This window comes from Podarcis liolepis (assembly GCF_965112155.1).
Source record: "Podarcis liolepis genome assembly, chromosome: 10".
NCBI lineage: Eukaryota > Metazoa > Chordata > Lepidosauria > Squamata > Lacertidae > Podarcis > Podarcis liolepis.
The window spans coordinates 7,753,863-7,774,701 of NC_139562.1; the positions used below are offsets into that span (position 1 = coordinate 7,753,863).

The 20,839-nt window shown below is 46.6% G+C and overlaps 1 long non-coding RNA gene across 1 annotated transcript; it reads right to left on the reverse strand.

Moving 5' to 3' along the window:
- Positions 1-6,419: 6,419 nt before the first annotated feature.
- Positions 6,420-14,474, reverse strand: LOC310687066. Its single transcript, XR_014516174.1, has 3 exons — positions 13,587-14,474; positions 9,690-9,820; positions 6,420-6,478 (listed from the first exon to the last, which is right to left on the reverse strand). It is a non-coding gene; the product is annotated as an uncharacterized lncRNA (long non-coding RNA).
- Positions 14,475-20,839: the final 6,365 nt, after the last annotated feature.

Genomic DNA, 20,839 nt, shown 5'->3' on the forward strand with positions numbered 1-20,839 from the left:
GAGTCTCCCCCAGCACCATAATTCAAAAGCATCAATTCTTCGGCGATCAGCCTTCTTTATGGTCCAGCTTTCACTTCCATACATCACTACTGGGAAAACCATAGCTTTATTGTTATTGGCCCTTATCCATGGCTAAACCAGACTTACACAGGGACATCCTAGCTGCCTAGCTCAGTTGTGGTGACCAATGGGAGGGGTGTTTGCAGGAAGAAGCAGAGGATGGTAATCTCATAGTTTCATGTCTGGATTCTTAAACAGTTGTGCTTCTTGGAAACCTTTCAATGGTTTTACGACAGGCTGTATTTTTAAGCTGGCTCAATTCAGTTTTGAGAAAGGTGTGATAAATGATATCAATCACACCTATATAATTTTATATACAAGTAAAGCAGAAGTCATACTTTTTATATACAGGTAAAGGAAACATCCTATTTTCTGAGTCCTGACCAGCAGAAATCTTTTCCTTTAAATTGGACCTGCGTTTCTTGAGAACTTGTGACCATCCAGATGTGGCTGGACCCCCCAGAGCCCCAGCACAGCTTGGCCAATCAGAACAGCTGGCCATTGTGCACATTTGCCAGGTCTCCTGGAAAATGTGCACATAATCCTTCCATGAAGCATAATCTCCAGCAGGCCTTGGGAAATGTGCATACACCACCTGAATTATGCACATGTTCTAGCCATTCTGCACAATCCCCCAACAGGGCTTGCGGAATGTGCCTATCTCAGGTGCATTTTGTACATTCCCCAGGCAATGTGAACATTTTCCGATCTGTATACATAGTCCTACACCCCCAGCTTTTGTGTTTGTTCGTGGCTGAATGATGTAGCAAGCCCTGCTCTATTACATTCCTGCTATTTCAAGATTTGCTCAGCATCATTTCCTTGGCAGTAGACTTGCAGGCGCACTGCTAGGGCAAAATACCTTTGGCCATTCTTAAAATCTTGCTGTGCCATCCCAAAATTCTCACCTGGTGCCTTGTGACAGAGGTTTGACGCCAGCTGTGAAACTCTTGATTCCTTTGTTCTTTGCCACTCTCCTTCCCTGGCAATAACTTACGCCTGGCCCAAATCTCCCCAGAGACATAAAGGCTGAGTTTAATTTAAAAGGTATATTGGCGGACTAATGGAACTCTTAAGAATGGAATGAAGCGAATTTGATCGCTCCGGGGCTGTAATCAAAAGTCAAGCAGGATATTCCAGCAATTGCTTGCATGGTGGCGAGAGAGGTTCTGAGGAAAGCTGTGGTTGGACATGCCCCCCCCAACTTTGGATGTATCCTGCCTTGTTTATAACAGTTTGCATTCTCCTTCTGTGCCTCTGGCAATGGTCTAGATGTGCCAATTGCAGGTAGCTGGCCTGTTTGCAGTCTGGAGAAGTTGGGCCATTCCTCTTTATCATGGCGAACAAGCAGCTTAAAGGTAAAGGGACCCCTGACCATTAGGTCCAGTCGTGGCCGACTCTGGGGTTGCGGCACTCATCTTGCTTTATTGGCCGAGGGAGCCGGCGTACAGCTTCCGGGTCATGTGGCCAGCATGACTAAGCCGCTTCTGGCAAACCAGAGCAGCGCACAGAAACACCGTTTACCTTCCCGCAGGAGCGGTACCTATTTATCTACTTGCACTTTGACGTGCTTTCAAACTGCTAGGTTGGCAGTAGCAGGGACTGAGCAATGGGAGCTCACCCCGTTGCGGGGATTGGAACCGCCAACCTTCTGATCGGCAAGCCCTGGGCTCTGTGGTTTAACCCACAGCGCCACCCGCGTCCCAATCTTTGTATTAGTTGGGTCAAAATGAGCACCCAAGGTCTTCTTTCAATGGCCATTGGCTCTTGGGGTATCTTGGGGTGTCACACCCACTCTTTCTCTTGGGTTTCTTCATTCATAAGAACCTGCAGGATCAGGCCAATAGCACATCTGGTCCAGTATCCTGTTCTGTTCTTATAGTGGCCAACCAGCTGCCTGTGGGAAACCTGCACTCTCCCCTCTTGAGGCTTCCAGGAGGCAGAGCATAGCTATGAAGGCTAGTAGCCATCATAGAAGGATCATAGAATTGTGGAGTTGGAAGGGACCCTGACAATCATTTAGCCTAACCCCCTGCAGTGCAGGAATAATCAGCTGTCCCATTGTCATTACTACCTTTTGAAAGTTTAAAATCATTAATTTTTTGCTTTTTAATTTTTGTATGTTTAAACTGTTTATTACCGTATTTTTTGCACCATAGCACTCACTTTTTTCCTCCTAGAAAGTAAGGGGAAATGTCTGTGCGTGTTATGGAGGGAATGCCTACGGGTGGCATGCCTACGGATTTCCCTCCTCTAAAAACTATGTGCGTGGTCAGGTGCGAAAAATACGGTACTTTGTAAATGTACAGTGGTACCTCAGGTTACATATGCTTCAGGTTACACACTCCGCTAACCCAAAAATATTACCTCGGGTTAATATCTTTGCTTCAGGATAAGAACAGAATCATAGAATCATAGAGTTGGAAGAGACCACAAGGGCCATCGAGTCCAACCCCCTGCCAAGCAGGAAACACCATCAGAGCACTCCTTTGGTTGTCAAACCTCTGCTTAAAGACCTCCAAAGAAGGAGACCCCACCACACTCCTTGGCAGCAAATTCCACTGTCAAACAGCTCTTACTGTCAGGAAGTTCTTCCTAATGTTTAGGTGGAATCTTCTTTCTTGTAGTTTGGATCCATTGCTCCGTGTCCGTTTATCTGGAGCAGCAGAAAACAACCTTTCTCCCTCCTCTATGTGACATCCTTTTATATATTTGAACATGGCTATCATATCACCCCTTAACCTCCTCTTCTCCAGGCTAAACATGCCCAGCTCCCTTAGCCGTTCCTCATAAGGCATAAGAAATCGGGCTCCAGCGGCGCAGCGGCAGCAGGAGGCCCCATTAGCTAAAGTGGTGCTTCAGGTTAAGAACAGTTTCAGGTTAAGTACGGACCTCCGGAACGAATTAAGTACTTAACCCAAGGTACCACTGTATGCTATTGTTTTTCCACATGTATTAAACGTAATTTAAAGTACAACAGTAGCAGGTGCCATTACTTGGAAAAAGAGGCAGAACCTCTTTTTAGTCTGTTGTTATTTTAACTTTCTGAAAGTTTTAAATTATTGCTGTTAGTTTTCCTCATTGATAATTTTATTGTTTTGTCTTTTTCGTAAACCGCTTTTACAGTCGAGCGTTGTAATAAATTTTATTAAACAAATAAATAACAATGAGGCTGGTGATTAAAATAGTTCATTTACTTCTGCGGAACAAGGAAAGCTCACAACTTTCTTCATTACTTTATGCCCTTCCTTCCCTCTCTGGTTAAGGTGGTTAAAAAAATATTCTATGATAGGCTTCGTGATGGCATGACAACTTACACACAAAAAGGCTGCAGTATTGTGGCACATTAAGGAAACACTTGATAATGATCTTGTGGTTAATATGATAATTTAGTGCAAAGCCCAACACCTATTAAGGACTCCTCATTAAGCAAAGTGTTTCTCATTTTTAGCATGCGAACAATTTGACACTAATGAGAGATGTGTTCCGTGCTTAAACAACAGCACTCTTCCTTTCTGCAACGTCTCCCATCGTTTCCTACCATGGGATGGCCACAAGATATAGCTAGACCAATCCGCAGCTTCCAATACCCAGCTTTTGATGTAAGAATGGTAGACTGCACCTGAGAAAGGAAGTTCTGCTTCAGCCTGGAGCTGCAAGCAGAGAGAGCCTCCATTACAGGAGCTCGGGGTTCAAGCAAACTGAGTTGAAATACTTCCTGCTAAATTGTCCCTGATGGGTTGGCCATGTCCACAGAATGGAAGACTGTAGGATCCCCTGCTCTATGGGGAGCTGCTTCAGGCACCAGGCCCATTGCCGGACCAAATCTGCATTATGTTGAGCCTGGAAAAGAGGAGAGTGAGAGGAGATATGGTTGTAGTTGTTCAGTCATTTAGCCGTGTCCGACTCTTCGTGACTCCATGGAGCAGAGCACGCCAGGCACTCCTGTCTTCCACTGCCTCCCGCAGTTTGGTCAAACTCACGCTGGTAGCTTCGAGAACACTGTCCAACCATCTCGTCTTCTGTCGTCCCCTTCCCCTTGTGCCCTACATCTTTCCCAACATCAAGATCTTTTCCAGGGAGTCTTCTCTTCTCATGAGGTGGCCAAAGTACTGGAGCCTCAGCTTCAGGATCTGTCCTTCCAGTGAGCACTCAGGGCTGATTTCCTTCAGAATGGAGAGGTTTGATCTTCTTGCAGTCCATGGGACTCTCAAGAGTCTCCTCCAGCACCAGAATTCAGTCTTCTTTATGGTCCAGCTCTCACTTCCATACATCACTACTGGGAAAACCATAGCTTTGACTATACAGACCTTTGTCGGCAAGGTGGTTTCTCTGCTTTTTAAGATGCTGTCTAGGTTTGTCATCGCTTTTCTCCTAAGAAGCAGGCAAATATCTGAAGGGCTGTCACATAGAATCTTAGAATTGGAAGGAACCTAAGAATCATCTAGTCCATCCCCCCGAAATGCAGAAATCTCAGCTAAAGCATCCTTGACAGATGGCCACCCAACCTCTGCTTAAAAACTTCCAGTGAAGGAGAATCCACAACCTCCCAAGGGCGTCTCTTCCTCTGCCAAACAGCTCTTACCCTCAGAACATTCTTCCTGTTCTTTAGTCGGAATCTCCTTTCCTGCAACTTGAAGCCATTAGTTTGAGTCCTGCTTTCCAGAGCAGGAGAAAACAAGCTTGCTCCATCCTCCATGGGACAGCCCTTGAGATATTTGAAGATGGCTATCATGTCTCCTCTTTCTCTCCTCTTTTCCAGGCTAAACATACCCAGCTCCTTCAAGCGTTCCTCATAAGGCTTGGCTTCTAGACCCTTGACCATCCTAGTTGCCTTCCTCTGCACACATTCCAGCTTGTCCGTGTGGGATGTATTATTACTAGAGCATTCAAGTACAACAGTTTCCTGTTGCCTAGAATGGACACACAGAGGAATGTGGCTCCAGACAGGGAGGACTTCCTGTCATATTTTAAGAGGGGAATAAAGGGCAAAGTTACCAGGAACAATCCAGACTTGACTGCTTAATTAAAGGATTCTAACGAATCATCAACTTGCTTCCAATAAGTTGCAAAGGGAATGTGCTCTGCTGTTTACTCACCAGCATGAATGTGGAGGGAAAATGCCCAAACAATAAACCCTCTCCTACCTTCCTTAACAATCCCACAGTCAATATCCTTCTTAAACCACAGAGCCTAGGGCTTGCCGATCAGAAGGTCAGCGGTTCGAATCCCCACGCCGGGTGAGCTCCCGTTGCTCGGTCCCTGCTCCTGCCAACCTAGCAGTTCGAAAGCACGTCAAAATGCAAGTAGATAAATAGGTACTGTTCTGGCGGGAAGGTAAATGGTGTTTCTGTGTGCTGCTCTGGTTCGCCAGAAGTGGCTTAGTCATGCTGGCCACATGACCCGGAAGCTGTCTGCGGACAAACGCTGGCTCCCTCGGCCTATAGAGCAGGATGGACACGCAACCCCAGAGTCGTCCACGACTGGACCTAACGGTCAGGGGTCCCTTTACCTTTAATTACTCCCCTTGATCTGGGCACCAGACTCCATCTGTTTTGAGATTCTTGCATTGTAGGGGTTTGGAATAGATGACAATCGGGGTGCCTTCAAACTCTACAATTTATATGACCATGTGGGTACCAAAACCACAACCAGTGGCTGGCTTCTGCAGCACTAGGTCTCAGACAGGCAGGGATCCCTCCTGGCGAATGCTTCTTCATTATCTCTGAGAGCCCAGCAAATTGTGGAGGATGGGCTACCTCCTCCAACCCGAGCATTTAGACCTAATTAAATCACCCCATTAGCTAATGCTGCATTAGCTTCCATTAGGAAGGAGGGAGTTTCAGGAGATCCCAGAGGGCAGCCTGGCCATAATGGACCGGAGAGCAAGGAAGCCCCTTTGAGAAAGCCCCTGTAACAAAGCCCAAGGTTTCACGTTCTGCATTTTAGTTCTGCAGAGTTGCATCACCAGTGGTATCATCGGAAATGTACCCAGCAGCTTCTGAGCACAGCGGGAGAAGAATGAAAAGCCACTGATGTCTGAAGGCTGGGGCAGCGAAGGTGTGGCCTGCCAAGGGATGCATGACTACAACTCCCATCATCCCTGACCATTGCCCATGCTGGCTGGCACTGATGGGAATCGGAGTAGCAATGTTTGGAGGGTCACAGGTTAGCACAGCCACTGTGGGCTGCTGCCAGTCTTTGTCTCTGTTATGATGCATGGCGATATTCCATTGGACGAAGCTTCTGCTGGTGACTGGCTGAGCTGTTCTCCGAAAGGGGGCAAGGAAGAAATTATTTGTCAGCCACCAGTGGAGTTGCTCTGATCCTGGGGATGGGGGCTGCAGGTAGGGAAGGGTAGAAAGTCTTTGGAGAGGGCCAAGTTGGGTCTTGAAAAGCAGCAGTATGAGGGTCACTCCTGAAACGCAGGATTTGTTAGTGACAGCCCCCATAGCCATGCTGTCAAGGAGTGTCTAAAAAGCATAACATGTGTGCATACCTATCTATCTATGCGCACGCGCACACACGCATGCACATACACACACACACACACCATAGCAAAATACCCAATTTATAAAGTATATACCAAAATAATGGGAAAGCTTTTGAGTTCTCCAGTACTCTTCATCAAGTGCTCAGGTGACCTTCAGCCAGTGGTTTGAAGAAGAATTTTGAGGAAGGTAAAAGCTGGCACACCCATTTGTGATATTTTGGCCGGCCCAAGAAAGGCATGTGGATTTTGGAATTTTTCAAAGGCTTTAGTTACAGGTAGGTAGCTGTGTTGGTCTGCCGTAGTCGAAACGAAATAAAAAAATTCCTTCCAGTAGCACCTTACAGATCGACTAAGTTTGTTATTTGGTGCATGCACACGAAAGCTCATACCAATAACAAACTTAGTTGGTCTCTAAGGTGCTACTGGAAGGAATTTTTAAATTTATTTTGTTTCAAAGCCTTTGTCGCACGAAAAGGATCTACTGATGCGAGCAGCAGTAGGGGTAGGGCAGGTGATCTCATATTTTAGCTGCAACCACTTCTTCTGCTGCGGAAACAGCTTCAGGAAGTTGCAATGACTAAAATCCCGCGTTCTTCTGCCTTTTGCTGTACTTTGCTGAGCGAAGCAGACCGTGAGCAGAGGGGAGAGAATTCTCATAATTCTCAGCCACCTGCTGGCCTCTGCAGGCAGAGGCAAGGAACCCTGGGCCATACCTAGCTCAGAGATGAGAAAAGCAACCTTGCACAGGGCATGATAACTCTGCAGGAAGCAAGCAGAGCAAGACACGAGCTGAGAATAATTCATTGCAATTGTGAGTTGCTGGGAGGGTGGAGGGGAGTACAGTTAGGGGTGCGGATGATCTAGGGGGACTTCGCTATCTTTAAATGTCTTTATTTCAATAATTTATCGCCCTCCAGTCACCAAGGGGGTGCGGGTGCATTGCAGAGAAACAACAATCAATCAATTTGCGCGACAGAAGGATATGATCTATCTACAATAGAATATGAAAAATGCATGGAAGATCAAACTGAGGAGGATGCACTAGGAAAAGGAAGACTGTTATGTTAATCCTATCTACATATCCGTCATTGGGAACGGCAAACAGGCAGAGTTGTATATTGCTGATTCTTTTGCAGATCTTGATAGATGTAAAGTTGAAGGAACGACCAAGTGTGGGGTTCCAATCATTGCAATAAAAACATGCAAGGCAATTGCTGGTTAAAAAATGAAATATCATGAAAAAACACGCAGCTATTTATACACACGGCTGAATAAAAATTTGTCACCTGCTAATGGAGGAAACACGGGGACACTTGCGGTTTGAATCCCTGCGACGGGGTGAGCTCCTGTTGCTCGGTCCCTGCTCCTGCCAACCTAGCAGTCCGAAAGCACATCAAAATGCAAGTAGATAAATAGGTACCACTCCGGCGGGAAGGTAAACAGTGTTTCCGTGCACTGCTCTGGTTCGCCAGAAGCGGCTTAGTCATGGTGGCCACATGACCTGGAAGCTGTACGCCAGCTCCCTCGGTCAGTAAAGTGAGATGAGTGCCGCAACCCCAGAGTTGTCCATGACTGAACCTAACGGTCCCTTTACCTTTAATAGAGGAAACCTTCAAAAACATGTAACTGTTGCCCAAGGAAAGTTCATTTTGTGTGTGTGTGGTTTATTTGACTGGCTGACATTTCCCAAAAGAAACGTTCCTGATGTTTAGAACAATAAATAATTACAGTGGTACCTTGGGTTACAGACGCTTCAGGTTACTGACTCCACTAACTCAGAAATAGTACCTCGGGTTAAGAACTTTGCTTCAGGATGAGAACAGGAATTGTGTGGCAGCGGCGGCAGCAGCAGCAGCGGGAGGCCCCATTAGCTAAAGTGGTACCTCAGGTTAAGGACACTTTCAGGTTAAGAATGGACCTCCAGAACGAATTAAGTTCTTAACCCGAGGTACCACTGTATTGTAAAACCAAGCGCTACCTGACAGTGCCTGCTGGAATGAGAAAGTCTTAAGTCCTGAAGGTCAGCAAGGAGTGTGAGTCTCTCACACCTTGACCAGACCTTTGACTGCTAACATACAAGTAAGGGGGGAAAGCAATACAACCGCAACTTAGGGCCATAACACTCATCTTCCCAGACACAAAACCAAACCAGACAAAAAGCAATCAAAATCAAACAGGGCGATGACCTTTGCCTTTGTCCCAAACACAAAACGACAAAGGTTCAAATTCCTTTGTTGTGGCCCCTTCAGGGTCCAACCCAATGGGAATGACCTGCTGCTGGAAGCTGGCTGCACAACTGTGACGGTATTATAAAATCCTTGGATTTCACCTCTTGGAAGCAGAGGCGGAGCTAGCTGTGCACCCGGGGGCGGGGCTAGCATCCCAGGTGGGCGGGGTAGCTATGTCAACCCCGCCCCTCAGGGATGACACCCGGGGCAGACCGCACCCACCACACACCCCTTCCTCCGCCAGTGCTTGGAAACAACAACAACAACAACAACAACAACAACAATTTATTATTTATACCCCGCTCTTCTGGCTGGGTTTCCCCAGCCACCCTGGGCGGCTTCCAACCGAATATTAAAAACAATACAGCGTCAGACATTAAAAACTTCCCTAAACAGTTGTCTTTTAAAAGTAAAATACAGTGGTACCTCGGGTTAAGTACTTAATTCTTTCTGGAGGTCCGTTCTTAACCTGAAACTGTTCTTAACCTGAAGCACCACTTTAGCTAATGGGGCCTCCTGCTGCTGCCGTGCCGCCGGAGCACAATTTCTGTTCTCATCCTGAAGCAAAGTTCTTAACCCGAGGTACTATTTCTGGGTTAGCGGAGTCTGTAACCTGAAGCGTATGTAACCTGAAGCGTATGTAACCCGAGGTACCACTGTAGTTGTTTATTGTTTATTGGTGGGAGGGCGTTCCACAGGGCGGGTGCCACTACCAAGAAGGCCCTCTGCCTGGTTCCCTGTAACCTCTCTTCTCGCAGCGAAGGAACCGCCAGAAGGCCCTTGGCGCTGGACCTCAGTGTCCGGGCTGAATGATGGGGGTGGAGACGCTTCTTTTGGTATACAGGACCGAGGCCATTTAGGGTTTTAAAGGTCAGCACCAACACTGTGAATTGTGCTTGGAAACATACTGGGCGCCGTTGAAGATCAAGTCCTCTGGAGTTCAATGGAGTTTGTTCCTAAGTAAATGTGCACAGACTCGCCGTCTCAGATTGCTGTTGTGATGAGAGATAGAGGCGCTTGGGGGCCTGGTAACATTTGCCTGTTGAAAAACAGCCAAGCAAGACTATTTAAAGAAGATTATTGATGAACTTGCCGAACAAAAGGCACACCAAATGAGATTCAAGGGAGATGAGAAATTTTTTGCTATTATATTTTGTCTGCCGCTTCACAGATGGTAACATTTTGATAATGAAATGCTGGGAGGTATCGAACAGTTGAATCCAAATGTTTAATCAATGCGCATTAAAGTGTTTTGCTCCTTCAACATTCCATGGAAGGAGCGACTTGTTCTTTCAAAACCTCCACAAGGCTCCACGTTGCTTTTGTTCGAGACGTTTCCTTTTTGAAATACAATCCCAAGCTCCTCATATTGTGATGAGAGTACATAGACACACATGTGGAGAAACAGACAGACAGACAGACAAACAAACAGACAAACAGACATATAAACTAGGACTGTAACAAAATGTCTATTTCACCTTTTCACTAAAGGCATTCTTTGCAGATATAAATGTATTACTACAACAATGACAATGACTACAGTCATTATTAACTGTGGGATATAAATGTATTATTATTACTACAACAATCATTGTTAAGTCCTTCTCCAATCTCACACGGGAGAAAATGTGAGCTCCAGTACAGTGGTGCCCCGCAAGATGAATGCCTTGCAAGACGGAAAACTCGCTAGACGAAAGGGTTTTCCGTTTTGGAGGTGCTTCGCAAAACGAATCTCCTATGGGCTTGCTTCGCAAGACGAAAATGTCTTGCGAGTTCCTGCGGGTTCCCCCCCCTTTTTCTAAGCCGCTAAGCCGCTTATCAGCTGATCCGATCAGACGATAAGCCGCTAAAAGCCGCTAAAAGCCGCTAATAGCGCTAATCCTCTAATCCGTCAATGGGCTTGCTTCGTAAGACGAAAAAACCGCTAGATGAAGAGAATCACAGAACGGATTCTTTTCGTCTTGCGAGGCACCACTGTATGATGCTTTTATGGACATCTATGTACATTGTCGTAAACAATTCTTTGCTCCTTCAAAACAATCATTCCATTCTAAGCAGATTTATTTGATTAATAAACTGTCTGAAACTTTGTTCAGCTAATATTTTTTTGAAGAGGTTGGTGGGGGTGGGGAACAGCCCTACTCTAAAAGAATATTAAAATTACTGTGGGTACTTCACAAATTCTTTATTGTAATATATAGATAGAAAATTTGAGGATCTTTACAATTTTACAACATGCAGACAGAAAGATGTGTTGAGAAACCAGAGAAAGGAGCTGAGGAAAGTCTGGGGTGTTGGTGGTGGGAGGTTGGGGTTTTTTTTGTTTAGGGGGTGAGTGAAAAAAATGGAGGGGGGAAAATAATGGGGATGATGTATTTTTGTTAAAATTATTGTGATGAAATTTCTAATAATTTTTTTAAAAAATTACTGTGGGTACATTGGACTTAGAGCTAGAGAAACCTGGTGCTGGATTCAAACTTGGAGTAAACCCAGTAAAATCAATGGGCTTTTACTTAGCATAGCTAAGGCTGGAATTCTGACCGGGCTCCCGTTGCTCTATTCCACCTCCTGCCAACCTAGCAGTTTGAAAGCATACCAGTGCAAGTAGATAAAGAGGTACTGCTGCAGTGGGTAGGTAAACGGCGTTTCCATGTGCTCTGGCACTCGTCACGGTCCTCTATGTGCCAGTAACAGTTTAGTCATGCTGTCTGTGGACAAACGCCGGCTCCCTCGGCCTGAAAATGAGATGAGTGCCGGAACCCCATAGTCCCCTTTGACTGGACTTAACCGTCCAGGGGTTGGGGGTCCTTTATCATTTTAACCTTAAAGGGTAAAGGGACCCTTGACCATTAGGTCCAGTTGTGGCTGACTCTGGGGTTGCGGCGCTCATCTCGCTTTATTCGCCGAGGGAGCCGGCATACAGCTTCCGGGTCATGTGGCCAGCATGATGAAGCCGCTTCTGGCAAACCAGAGCAGTGCACGGAAACGCCATTTACCTTCCCACTGGAGTGGTACCTATTTATCTACTTGCACTTTGACGTGCTTTCGAACTTTTGGCAGGAGCAGGAACCAAGCAACAGGAGCTCACCCCATCGCGAGAATTCGAACTGCCGACCTTCTGATTGGCAAGTCCTAGGCTCTGTGGTTTAACCCACAGCGCCACCCACGTCCCTTTTTAATTTTTTTTTTACCTTAAGCCCCAATAAAACATAGTAACCTCCATGCAGACCCCGCTGTGCTCTTTGGTGTCAGGGCAGGATATATATATATATATATTGTGTGACAATAATCCCCCCCCCATCTTTTTTAGCTTTTTTCCAAGAATGCCTTTTTAAAAACATCTTTTCTTTCTTGGGCTGCTGCTTTATTTAGATGAGAGAATGGAAAAGCTGAGCAGATGTGCTTTAAAGTTCAGATGCCTTTAAAAATGGAGATGGAGGGGAAAAAGTAGAGTCGTGGGGTTTTCTTTTCTTCCGAGGGAATACAAGAGAGGCAGCCCATCACATTCGCCCGCTTTCTGGAGCTAAACTGTGACAAATTTAAGTCCCTTCCTTGCTGTGGGCCTGAAAAGCCTTCTAATCATTGCCTGTGGCCTCGAGTCAGCCATCCACAAACTGCTACAGCCACCCATTTATTCCTTTTCATCCAATTGACTCCAAATTGCTTGCAACAAGTGTCTTGGCTGATGGGGGTGGACGGGTGGGAAGCAGGAGCCATCTCTGCCTCATTAGGACAGACGGCAGAGAGCCAGAAACTATAGGTGTCTTGGAAGCATTTGTATGCAACAATAAGAAAGCCCTGGAAGTAAGATGGGCTGGAACCCAGGACTATGCAACCCGCCGACGTTTCTCTGATACAAATAAGGACATCCTAATCCGTAATAATATTAGTATTTATACCCCCCCCATCTGATTAGATTGCCCCAGCCACTCTGGGCACCTTCCAACATCTAAAAACATAATAAAACAGTAAACAGTGAAAAACTTCCCTTTAAATGGCTTGGCGTTTGGACAACTCCATACCCTCCAGTATTTCTCCAATGAAAAAGGTCACATCCTACCATACCCTCCAACATTTCTTCGGTGAAAATAGGGACGTCCTAAGGAAAAGTGGGACGTGGGTGGCGCTGTGGGTTAAACCACAGAGCCTAGGACTTGCCGATCGGAAGGTCAGCGGTTCGAATCCCCGTGACGGGGTGAGCTCCCGTTGCCCGGTCCCTGCTCCTGCCAACCTAGCAGTTCGAAAGCACGTCAAAATGCAAGTAGATAAATAGGTACCACTCTGGCGGGAAGGTAAACGGCGTTTCCGTGCGCTGCTCTGGTTTGCCAGAAGCGGCTTAGTCCTGCTGGCCACATGACCCAGAAGCTGTACACCGGCTCCCTTGGCCAATAAAGTGAGATGAGCGCCGCAACCCCAGAGTCAGCCACAACTGGACCTAATGGTCAGGGGTCCCTTTATCTTTTAAGGAAAAGCGGGACATTCCGGAATCAAATCAGAAACGGGGACTGCTTCTCTCAATCTTGGACGTCCCTGGAAAACAGGGACACTTAGAGGGACTGGGACAGGGTGTATATCCAGTGGCAAAGCTACATGCTCTGGAACTGGGGGCGGAGAGCAGGCGGGGGCGTGGCTGTCCCGCACCCCAGGGGCGTGGTGTGTGTCCTGGGGGCATGGGGCGTGTCCATGGGGGCGGCTGTGATGGTACCCCCCTCCCTGATGGTGCTGGGGGCGATGCGCTCTCCCCACCCCCCTTCCGCTGCCAGTGTGTATATTTTGGCAATAAAAAACCAACAACAAAACAAAACCTCATTCAGGCGATCAGTCTAAATTCTGCATTAAGAGAAGTCGGCTTCTGCATCCTGAATAAATGATGCCAACTGAGCACAACTGTGTGATTTTCCTGTTTCGCGTGATTTATTCTGCAGAGTTTGGATTTGGATTATTTTCCAGATGTTCAGGAGTTGGCAGGCCCATGACATCACAACGCTCCACTCAATGACATCACAATGCTCCTTCCCAAGCGTCTCAGGCTCTGACATGCTGGAGAAAGAGTAGGCAACCCCATGATGTCACAATGGCCCTCCCCGTGACGTCACAATGGCCCTCCCCAAGAGCCTCAGCCTCTGGGATACTGGAATAAGAGCAGACTGACCGTTGTGGGAGATGAACTCAGGATCCCTTAACAGAGATTAGTCAGCCTGTTTTAACAACCTTTAGCCACTCCTTCCTGTTGGTAATCTTTAGCCCTTTTTGTTAGCGTATAGGAAGCACTGCCTGCCACCCTCCATCTTTTCCTCAGTACTTGGGTCTTCAAACCACTTGGTACCCCAAGGATATAGGAGGGGGCTTATCCTGACCCTTCCCACAGGTGAGTTTATGGTCCTTTGACACACTGAATCGGTATACTAGCTTGATGGTAGCCTAACTCTCAAGGCTTCACTGTAAGATTCACGATGAGTGTTGTTTCGCTGAAGATGTTAAGAAGAGGGTAAGGACTCCCCCTGGTTTTCCCTTCTACATACAAAGGGCCACATTTTCTTAGAGGGAACGTCTTGGGGTCCATGCGCTGGGCATAGCAAGAGGTGAAAGTGGGTGGGCCAGAGGTTCGGCAACATCAGGAGAGAGCACAACTCTGGCTCACCCTGCTGCTGCCCAGGACTGACCTGCTGGGAGCCTAAGGCCCCTATCCTACTTACTGCTGATATTTTCACCCCTCCCATTAACAGAATCTCCCGATCTGATGTTTTGAGAAAGGAGGGGGCGGAAACTGCTCTTCTACTCTTCCGCTCCTGACTGACTGCCTGACTCTGAGTGTGGAGAGAGTTACGTAGTGACTAGATGGCTGAGTGGGAGCTGTAACACTCATGCAAGCCAGTAGTTCATTAGTTTCTGGTAAAGGGACCCCTGACCATTAGGTCCAGTCGTGGCCGACTCTGGGGTTGCGGCACTCATCTCGCTTTACTGGCCGAGGGAGCCGGTGCACAGCTTCCGGGTCATGTGGCCAGCATGACTAAGCCACTTCTGGCAAACCAGAGCAGTGCACGGAAACGCCGTTTATCTTCCCGCTGAAGCAGTACCTATTTATCTACTTGCACTGGTGTGCTTTTGAACTGATAGGTTGGCAGAAGCAGGGACCGAACAACGGGAGCTCACCCCATCGCAGGGATTTGAACCGCCGACCTTCTGATCGGCAAGTCCTAGGCTCTGTGGTTTATTTTATTTTTTTATAAGATATTTATTAAGATTTTCAAAAAAATACAAAATAAAAAGAAAAAAGAAAAAAGAAAAGTACAAAATAAAAATAGTTAAAAAACAGTTCAATCTTTCTATCACATATTTTTCATTTGCTTATTTCCCGGACCTCCTCACGCCTTCCTTTTTTGTATTCCAGTTCCAATTGTTAATTCAGCAAATCCCTCCCCTCTTCATTCATCTTAATCTTCAATTTTTAAATATTGTAACATTATTTTTTTTTACCTATTAATAACCATTTTCTCATATTCCCTTATAGCATTACAGCAAAAGACCACTTAGTTTCTATCCAACATCATTCTAACATTCATTAATTTTACAGTGTTTCTGTAAATAATCTTTGAACTTTTTCCAATCTTCTTCCAGCGACTCTTCTTCCTGGTCTCGGATTCTGCCAGTAATTTCTGCCAGTTCCATATAGTCCATCACCTTCATCTGCCATTCTTCCAGGGTGGGTAGTTCTTGTGTCTTCCAATACTTTGCGATAAGTATTCTTGCTGCTGTTGTGGCATACATAAAGAAAGTTCTATCCTTCTTTGGCACCAATTGGCTGACCATGCCCAGGAGAAAGGCCTCTGGTTTCTTCAGGAAGGTATATTTAAATACCTTTTTCATTTCATTATAAATCATCTCCCAGAAAGCCTTAATCCTTGGGCATGTCCACCAAAGGTGAAAGAATGTACCTTCAGTTTCTTTATTTCCAACATTTATTATCGGGCAAATGATAGATTTTTGCAAGCTTGACTGGTGTCATGTACCACCTGTATATCATTTTCATAATATTCTCTCTTAAGGCATTACAGGCTGTGAATTTCATACCTGTGGTCCACAACTGTTCCCAGTGAGCAAACATAATGTTATGTCTAATATCTTGTGCCCATTTAATCATAGCAGATTTCACCGTTTCATCCTGAGTATTCCACTAGGCTCTGTGGTTTAACCCACAGCTCCACCCGCGTCCCTTCTAGTTTTTAGTAGCTATTAGAAATAAAAGGAGTTATGCTTCACAGCTAGCTTCCGCGGTATTTATACTCTGCATGTGTCTGGTGCTCACAATGCACAGTTGTGGGTCCAGGGCACTGGGACCTGCTTTCCAGGACTGGAAGGTCTCTGAAAGTGCTCCAGTCGCCTAGCCCAGTCGGGGCAGAACCAGTTATTGATCCCAGTCGCTGACATTGGTTGAAAGGCACACTGACATCCACCTGGCCTGGGGCAGGGCCTGGCAGGCTCCATAAAGTCTCTGCTGTGGGCAGAGAGGGCTCCATATATTTTTTTAATTGCTTTTATTTTTATCTATGTCATTTTAAATTGTGACTGATATTAATGCCGTATTCTTAGTTTTAGGTTTTATGATTTATGCGGAAATTGTTTCCCATTTGGTTGTGTACTTTTTGATGTGCTTTATTTATTGCTTAAGACCTTTGTTATGTTGGTAATTATGTAAATCTTGTCATATTGTGAGCCGCCTTGAGCACTGTTTTAACTATGGAAAGGCAGCATATGAATAAAATGATGATGGTGGATTAGGATGTAAGTAAATAAACTACAGCCTAAGATTTTACTTTCTTGGGTTCCATGATCACTGCAGTCACGAAATTAAAAGACACCTGCTTCTTGGGAGAAAAGCGGTGACAAACCTAGAGAGCATCTTAAGAAGCAGAGACATCACCTTGCCGACAAAGGTTCGTATAGTTAAAGCTATGGTTTTCCCAGTAGTGATGTATGGAAGTGAGAGCTGGACCATAAAGAAGTCTTTTTGCTGAAGAATGGATGCTTTTGAATTCTGGTGCTGGAGGAGACTCTTGAAAGTCCCATGGACTGCAAGAAGATCAAACCTCTCCATTCTTAAGGAAATGAGCCCTGAGTGCTCACTGGAGGCACAGATCCTGAAGCTGAGGCTTCAGTACTTTGGCCACCTCCTGAGAAGAGAAGACTCCCTGGAAAAGACCCTGATGTTGGGGAAGATGGAGGGCACAAGGAGAAGGGGACGACAGAGGACGAGATGGTTGGACAGTGTTCTTGAAGCTACCAGCATGAGTTTGACCAAACTGCGGGAGGCAATGGAAGAAATGAGTGCCTGGCGTGCTCTGGTCCAGGGGGTCACAAAGAGTCAGACACAAACAACAACAGTAAGCAGTGACCATAAAGAAGACTGACCATAAAGAAGACTGAATTCTGGACCATAAAGAAGACTGAATTCTGGTGCTGGAGGAGACTCTTGAGAGTCCCATGGACTGCAAGAAGATCAAACCTATCCATTCTGAAGGAAATCAGCCCTGAGTGCTCACTGGAAGGATGGATCCTGAAGCTGAGGCTCCAATATTCTGGCCACCTCATGAGAAGAGAAGACTCCCTGGAAAATAAACAATGAAATGAAATTAATTGGGGACTGCAGCCCCTATGCTTAGAAGGGGGAAGAAACGTTTATGCTGGTTCAGAATGTACTTTGTTCGTTTTCTGGCCCCCTTCTCCGGAAACAGGAAGACGGGTGATCTCAATGGCTACTAAATCTGCAGGCCAGCGGGAGCCTTGTCTTCCTCGCGAGGCTGTTACTCGCCCCTTTCCACTGGTTCCCTTTCCTTTCTGCTGTTTTCCGTTTCTGCAGCTGTCCTCTCTTAATTTGTCCTCTTTCCTGCAGGAATTAATTGCCTCAGCAGAGCATAAAGAGAACACAAATGTTTTGCAGCGAGATAAACACAAACGTGCAATTGAGTTACAGCCGAACCACCTTTTGACCGAGTCCTACTCAAAACAATTTCATTCTGAGTGCCTTGGAGTTTGTTGGCTGGGGTTTTGTGTGTGTGTCTAAGTGTGAAGGGTTCTCATTGGTATAATTGGAGATGTATGTATGTATCTGCACCAATCCCCACAGATGTCCTATATTTGCATAGCTTGTGGAAACAGAGCCAGCGAATTCAACCTAATAATTTCTTGTTTGATCGTAGAATTGTAGAGTTGGATCATGAGGGTCATCTAGTCCAACCCCTTGCAATGCAGAAATCTCAATGAGACTATTTCTGTTAGGCAATGATTTTTCTTGCATTTTTGCCAATTCTGTAACTGATGTCAAAAGTCTGTACACAGGAGTCATCAATAAAGTGAATTACGAGTCAGCATTGTGGCTAAGAGGGGCAGTGGGTCCCAGAGGTTGTGCTCAATGTCAGCCTCCCATCTGCAATATGGGAATAATTTATCAGTCAATTCAATGCACATGCCTTTGTTCTGCCCTACCCTACTCCCTACCTTGGGGATAAGAATACAGGAACTCTGCTAGGTCGGGGCAAAGGTTTACCAAGCCTGGCTTTCCAGGATCAGAATCCCGCTCCTCCCCCTGCTTTTAGCCTTCCCACTCTGTCAGCCCTGTTTCCATAGCTGAATGTGCTTTACTGTGTTAGGCTGTTGTCAGGAACAAGCCAGCTCCCAGCGAAGATTTGCAGCCAGTTGCAGAAAGCAGCCAGGAACAGAGAGACTTAGATGTTAGTCAGACAGGAGAGAGCCGGCAGCTGCAGTCTTCAGCTCTTCCTGACCTTGACGAACTGGCTGATAAGGCAGTAGCTGAGAGCAGGATGGAACACAGCCAAAGCTCACAGGAAGAGGTTGGAGCTGATTTACTCAGTCCTAAGAGTGGGTGAATGGGAGGGCTGTTAGATAGGAAGCAAAACAAGAGACATAAGAGTCGGAAGTTCATTTTCTTCTGTCGTGGCCGGAAGGAGTCTTCAGAAGGGTCATCTTGAGTAATGATGCCAGAGGCTTTGTCAGAGCCGTCCGGAGCTATCTGTTTGTTTTTGCAATAAATCCTCCTTTTTAATTACCTGCGCTTACTGTGTTATCAAGCTGGGAACCTGGACTCCTGACAGCTGTGGACATAGGGTGACTGAGAAGCTAGAATGCATGGAATGGAGTCAGCGGATAGAGAAAAGTTTTTTTCTCCCTCTCTCATAACATTCAGACTTGTGGTCATCCACTGAAGCAGAATGTTGGGAGATTCGGGGCTGATAAAAGAACTTCTTCAAGCAGCACATGATCTGTGGAACTCCCTCCCACCGGAGGCCGTGAGAGCCAAACCAGGGAGGAGGGGGCTGTTGACGGCTGCCAGCAATGGCAGATTTTGTTCTGCCTCCACAGTTGGGAGGTAGCAATCTCAAGGCCAGTTGCTGGAAGCCAAAGGAGGAGACATTAGACGCGGGTGGCACTGTGGTTGTGACCAGCTGACCAGAAGGTCGGCTGTTCGAATCCCCGTGACGGGGTGAGCTCCTGTTGCTCGGTCCCTGCTCCTGCCAACCTAGCAGTTCGAAAGCATGTCAAAATGCAAGTAGATAAATAGGTACTGCTCCGGCGGGAAGGTAAACGGCGTTTCCGTGTGCTGCTCTGGTTTGCCATAAGCGGCTTAGTCATGCTGGCCACATGACCTGTAAGCTGTACGCCGGCTCCCTTGGCCAATAAAGCGAGATGAGCACTGCAACCCCAGAGTCATCCGCGACTGGACCTAACAGTCAGGGGTACCTTTACCTTTAAAGGTAAAGGTAAAGGGACCCCTGACCATTAGGTCCAGTTGTGACCAACTCTGGGGATGCGGCGCTCATCTCGCTTTATTGGCCGAGGGAGCCAGCATACAGCTTCCAGGTCATGTGGCCAGCATGACAAAGCAAGAAGAAGAAGAGTTTGGATTTGATATCCCGCCTTTCACTCCCTTTAAGGAGTCTCAAAGCGGCTAACATTCTCCTTTCCCTTCCTCCCCCACCACAAACACTCTGTGAGGTGAGTGGGGCTGAGAGACTTCAGAGAAGTGTGACTGGCCCAAGGTCACCCCGCAGCTGCATATGGAGGATCAGGGAATCGAACCCGGTTCACCAGATTACGAGTCCACCGCTTTTAACCACTACACCACACTGGCTCTTCTGGCGAACCAGAGCAGCGCACGGGAATGCCGTTTATCTTCCCGCCAGAGTGGTACCTATTTATCTACTTGCACTTTGATGTGCTTTTGAACTGCTAGGTTGGCAGGAGCAGGGACTGAGCAACGGGAGCTCACCCCGTTACGGGGATTCAAACTGCCAACCTTCTGATCAGCAAGTCCTAGGCTCTGTGGTTTAACCCACAGCGCCACCCTTAGGGTACCTTTACATAGACATTAAAAACTTCCCTAAACAGGGCTGCCTTCAGATGTCTTCTAAAAGTCAGACAGTTGTCTATTGCCTTGACAATCTAAAGGCCAGTTGCTGGAAGCCAAAGGAGGAGGGCTCGAATCCTGCTTACAGGTTTCCCACAGGCATTTGGTTGGCCACTGTGAGTACAAGATGCTGGATGAGGCCTCATCCAGAAGGCTTTCTTTAATGTTCAGCGGTGCCTCTCTGTCTGGCCTCCTGCCATTACTAAACCTCTGTGCAAGGCTGGCGGCTTTTTTTTATTCTACTCCATTTAAAATATCACTTAATGATTCCACTCTGGAAAGAAAACATTACGTGGATTTGATATGCTTGGGTGTATCACATCATCTTTGGCTCCTGGGCCAGGTGTGCATTTTTTCCTGCCCTGCCCTGCTTGTTCTAATCTACAGCATACGGCTCCCTTTTAACACCCTGCCCCCCCCCCGCCTTTCTACTCTCCTTTATCTTCCCATTAAACACCCTTAAGGTTTCATTGAGCTAAGCAGCCTGAGCAACAAAGACTGCATTGCACCAAAGACAGAAAGAAAGGAACAGAGGAGTGGAGAATATTGCAACAGGAATCCCCCTTGTGTGTGATGATAAACTCAGATTGCTTTTCCTCACTGTTCGCAGGGAGGTGCGGGGGGGGGGGGGGAGGA